The following is a 6,058-nucleotide window of genomic DNA, read 5'->3' on the forward strand; positions in this document are numbered from 1 at the left end:
GTTGGGAAACTGACAGTGTACGTATTGAACTAGGCTTGGAGTCGGGTACGGTGTTCAGTTTGTAATGTAGTTGGTGGCCCATCGAAGTTGTGCATTTGGGATTTAAACACGTCATACACCATCATTCCCATACATATTTTTGGGCCGCATGCAGTGTATACGGGGTCTTCTGATCGACCACATCTCCCTTGTGCGGTTTTTTTGACGACACAGATATATGTGGGCTCCTCGAGTGTATATATATCATCCCTTTTACCGATAATGAGGGGTATGTGTTGGCCATGAATGGATTCCTCCAAGTTTGTGTTGGGGCCGGTCACCGTCAAATGTCAGTCAACCAAAGATCGAGCTCATGTGTTGTCAGGATTCCTTCCCAGATGCTCGGATTGCTGGGTTCGACCTACATCAAACCCTGCGTATCTCGTCCTTAACTACCTTTCCTTCATGGTTGTTGTCTGTATCGAGAGGTAGGCACCACATCTAAATTGTACATTATTCTATATTGAAAACACACATCACCCCTTCCCAACGTACATCATTTTGGGCCGCATGCAAGAGGTGCTGGTTTTGTGGTCCCTCTCGTGCGATTTTTATGATGGTTCAATCTATTGGCCCAAGCGGTTTATCGACAACAACAACTATCATTTGACCAAACAATAGATTCATTGGTCCGTCTTATGGTAGGCCATGGTGACATGCATGTATGACCAAAGTATCGATCATTACGTGCATCCACCCCGCTGACATGAAGTAGGAGGTGGTGGGCCAAGCATCCTAGCTAGGTACGACATTATGTCATTATATATATCCTAGCTAGGTGGTTGTTAGGGTGCTTTCGGGTTTGCGAGGAAGGTGCCACCAAAGTTATGCATTGTGTATTTAAAGTTTTAAACATCCCCAATATTTGTACATATATTTGGCCACTTCTAGGTGGTTCTTGACTTCTGGCCCCTCTCATCGATCTTCAACCACGCGCCCAACCGTTGGCCCACAGGGTCAAAGTTGTGCATTGGAATTTTGAACATCACACGGACCACCCTTTTAACTCATATATTTGGGCCACATGCTAGTGTGGCTGTCTTTTGACCCTCTCTAATGTTATTTTTTGCTGCAAAGACTCTGATGACCCTCAACGGACACGGGGTATAATATCTTAACCGTGTGTGATACAAGTGCAATGTGAATCACCATGCCTGCGCAAGCGCGAGCAAATTAAGGTGGAGGTGCTGGCTTAACCGTGTGTGATGCAAGTGCGCTGAAATAACCACGACCACGCAAGCGCGAGAAAATTAAGGTGGAGGTACTGGCTCAACCGTGTGCGATTCAAGTGCACTAAAATCACCACGACCGCGCAAGCACGAGCAAAGGGTGGACGTACTGGCTTAACCGTGTGCGATGCAAGTGCGCTATAAAAACACCACTTGTGCAAGCTAAAGGCGGGTAAGTTTATTTGGAAATTAGGAAGAACCGTGTGCAATAGACCAGCTAGCTAGAAATATAAAAAACAAACTAACCCCCTTGAGCGTTGCAAAAATCGGCGGATTCGCGCCACTTTTACTTATTATCATACATGCTTATTGTTATTGGACCGTGCGTGATCTTGGCCACTCCCTCCCCGCATCAATTCCTTTACCCAAATTTTAGTAGTCATCATTCTTCAACTGTTGCCCACACTCCTCCAGCACCGACCTTAATTATAGTAAAATTGCAGTAGCTGAGGCATTTGAACCGTCGCCCTCCCTCGTCCACCACCATCTCCACCTACCATTACTAAAAATTTCAGTAGCCGCGGCGTATCCACAAACACCCCCCCCCCTCCACAGTCCCCCACCCACCCCCTCCTCCCCCCTCGAACCCTAGCTCGCGGCAGCCGCTAGTGCCGCTGCCAACCCCTGTCGGTCTGCCCGTTCCTCCTAGCTTAGATAATAAAGTTCAGGTTACCCAGCGATTCCCATACCGTCGCCCCACTCCCCCTGTGTTTTTAGATGAAGCATGTGGTGTCCCTCCCCGCCAGATCCACATCCCCTGCTCCAGAATGTCGCAGCCTAGGATCAACCACATATCCCCGGGAGCCCGATGAGCGTTCAACCAAGAAGAGGTTTATCATGGCCTCTCCGACGGACGTTAGCGACGTGGCCGCCATTCGCCCCGACCTGTCGATCCCGGAGCAACACATCGTTGCGGAAGCTGGCGAAGATGTTGACTACATTGCCATGCCGAAGGCTTCATGTCAGCGGGCTAGCGTATTACTGTGTCCCGGGAAACCTGGCTATGACATCAAGCTCGTCCACACTGACGGCTTCACGCGGACCATGTCACAGGTTAAGTGGTCCATCCCCAACCCCTTAGGTTCAACCATCGTCGATCTCTTCGATGGCCCTGCTGTTGATCTCCTCTGCCAAGCAGTCAAGGATTTGCAAGCTTTATACGCCATCAAGCCCATTTTGTCATTTCTAAAGGACACGTTCTACGGCAGCGGCTTGGGATCCTCAATTTCCAAGTCAGATCTCATCGACCACGACCACGAGGAGGGCACCCACAAAGGTTCTTCCAATGTGAAACAGCCCATCTGTGACATCAGATAGCGCACCATGGGTTTGTGCTCTTCCAACTGGAAGGATCCCGTCCATGAAATGTGAAGCAACATTCTATCAGCAAATCTTACCTTTTCTATCTTGCCAACCCGTACCCTTTGTTGTAGTAGCATTTGTCGTGTGGTGCTTTAACTGTGTCGTGTTTAATTATTTCAGTTATGCAAAAATGTATTATGCAATAGGTTATGTGATGTTTAAGTATGAATTGTCCACTTCAGTTTCATGAATGGCTATATTTGGTTGTTTATAGTGAGTAGATGCCTTGTTTATCTGTATTTGGTTGTTAGGTTGGTTGGAGTGAGCATTTTTTCGGTTATCGAGAAGATGCCTTGTTTATCTGTATTTGGTTCTTAGTTTGGTTGTAGTGAGCATTTGTCCAGTTATCAAGAAGATGCCTCTGTATTTGGTTGTTAGGTTGCTTTTTTAGCATTTGTCCAGTTATCAAGCAGATGCCTTGTTTATCTGTATTTGGTTGTTAGGTTGCTTTTTTAGCATTTGTCCAGTTATCAAGCAGATGTCTTGTTTATCTTTATCTGCTTGTTAGGTTGGTTGCAGTGAGCATTTGTCCAGTTTTCAATCATATGCCCTGTTTATCTGTATTTGCTTGTTAGGTTGGTTACAGTGAGACTCTGTCCAGTTTTCAATGGCTATATTTGGTTGTTATACTGGTCATTTATGCCTTGTTTATTTCAGTCATTCACAATGTGTTGTTCGTTATGTGCAGGTCAGAACTGTGTCGCTCGACTACATCAATACTAGTTTGAATGGCTATATTTGGTTCCAGTTATTTCTGGTGTAGTTAACACATGCCCTTTATTTCAGTTTTACACATTAATCCAATGTGATGTTTAAGCATTACCTACGTTCTATTCATTTTCAACAATACCAGTTTGAATTGCAATATTTGATGGCTGTTAAGCCTGCTGTCGGTAACATTGCCTTCCATTTTATATCTGCTTTAACAACATGTTAAAACCAACACATTCAAGCTATCATTTGGAGATGATGTTGTTTACCTTTGCTATATTTGTTTGTTGTTAAGATTGCTGTACTTATCATGCCTTTCCACTACTTATGCAGGACAACAACGGGAGTGGCCACCATTTTCCGTCGAGGTTAGCTTCATCCCTCCGCTTGTACTCCCCCATCGTTCCATAATGTAGTGCATATAGATCTTGGCATGGACACTAGTTAGCTTCTAATATTGACTTGTTGCTTGTGGGTACATATGCCCTTGGCAAGGATCCTCGCATCGACCCTTTTTGCATGTGGGGCAATGAGATATTGATGAACAAGCATCAAGTGAGGAAACTGATAAGGATTATTAGCAAAAGGATAAAAATGGTGGCAAGCAAATTATTTTTTTATGCTCTATCCAACACAACATTGAGTTATAGTATGGTAACTACAAACTCTGCAGCCTTCTCTTTTTACTGCCCATAATGAGTTGTTAGACAACAATGTCTGAATCTTTTTCATTCCCAGTGGTTCCTGAAGCAGTTCACTCAAGATTACCTCGCAAAGTACATGATTGGTGGACATGCAATGAAGGTTAAAGTATTTCATCCGGACTACAATGAGCATCGAGAAGTCCTAATGAAGGCAGTGAAGGATGGACGGGCAGCCATCACAAGGGGTTGGCCTAGAGTTGTGCGTGCATTACGCATGGAGGAGGGCACAATATGGGCATTCCGCTTCACCTTCTCCAGCAACCAGAATGTCTTTTGCCTCTCTCTTTACAGTCATTAGTATGGTTCATCATTCTTTACTTGGTGCTTCTGTAGTTCTTCAGTATATGTACATGTGCATCGAATTATGGATTCGTGGTTGAACCTATATTTGTAATAAACATGGTTGGATATGAAAGAAATGATTGCCTACTTTCAAATTTAAAACATGTGATTTTTAAATTAGGGATTAATTAGGGATTACACTCCACACGGTTTGCGAAAGTGAAACGTTTGCGATATATGTGGAGATCAGAAACATTTCTAGGATCCACTACGTGTGCGAGCAATCTCCACTGCACACACAACTTTCTCTTGAAAACTATTTGCATTAGGCCACCTTGTGAAAACGTTTACCACATAAAAAGTGTGTGTGATGGACAGCCTTTGCCACATAGTTTCTTCTACGCACCGTGTGTGATGCATTCAATAACGCAAACGATAAAATTATTAATATCGTGTGCAATGGCAACGCTATCACAAACGATTTAACGGGAAAAAATGTGTGTGATGTATGTTCGAAGATCAGTTTCCCCGAGCCCTTTCGGTTCGGCGGGGGTGGAGATCGCACGAAGAGCAGATCGAGGCGAGGCACACGAGCAGTTTACCCAGCTTCGGAGCTCTCCGGAGAGATAACACTCCTACTGCTGCTTGTCTGGTTGTATTATCTGGTGTTCTTGCTCTCCAAAGCGAGAGATGAATGGAAGCAAACTGTCTGAGGCTTCGAACCTATGAGCCGAACCCCCCCTATGTTGCGCGTGGGCCTCCTTTTATACGCTAAAGGGGTCACCGACAGGTGGCAACGCAGAGGAGGGTAAAAACGTAAAAAGCGAGGTAGTTGATACAGTTGCTTGTATAGTGCTCCCTACCTAACCCTGACGGCAGGGGACAAGGGCATTAAATGCCCGTCTGAGTCGCCCGAACAGTGCAGAAAAGGACTGTTAGGGGCGCCACCGTTCGCCACGATGGCGATCTTGTCAGCTTCGCGTGCCACTGCGCACCGCTGGCTGCACAGCCTCCCGCCACGCACGCACGGAGAGGCCCTCAGAGCGACACGTTGGTGGATGCGCTGGAGCGTGGGTGCAGAGTGGCCGCCTACCGCGGCAAGCGCCTTGCCGCTGTTGCTATCTTGTCGGGTCCGGAAGCTTGTCGCTCACCGGGCTTCGAGGTACCTTGGTTTGTCTTCCCGGCAAGCTCCTCTTGCCGGGGCCTTGTCGCCTTGCCGGAGCGCGTGGCGCGTCGCGGCAAGTCCATTGGAGCGTCTTGGTTGGCCTTCCCGGCAAGCTCCTCTTGCCGGGGTCTTGTCTCCTTAGCTTAAATACTTTGTTCTTGGATGGCTCCAAGGGAACCTTGGGGGATCTTGGCGATCACCCGGCAAGCCTTTGCCGCGGGGTGCTGCAACTGCCCGTGCACAAGTTCGGGGTACTAGGGTACCCCTAATCTAGTACACCGACAGGAGCCCCCGGGCCTGGGCCAGACACGGTGCTGAGCGCTGTTGGGCCAGGCCCAAGGCAGGGCACGGGCACACGCATGCTGGGCCACGCCAAATCTTGTTCTGTATCCACCGCACTCTCCCATAATGGCACGCGTTGATTGCGGCATCGTGGGAGAGATCGTGGGTGGCTGTTTAAGCGGAAGACCGAAACGTCCGCCCCGTCCCTCTTTATAAGCAGAGGAAACAGGGGTAGTTCGTTCCCCCTCGCTGCTTGCTGCTACTCCTTCTTCACAAACATCGCC

This window comes from Triticum dicoccoides, chromosome 6A (genome assembly GCF_002162155.2).
Source record: "Triticum dicoccoides isolate Atlit2015 ecotype Zavitan chromosome 6A, WEW_v2.0, whole genome shotgun sequence".
NCBI lineage: Eukaryota > Viridiplantae > Streptophyta > Magnoliopsida > Poales > Poaceae > Triticum > Triticum dicoccoides.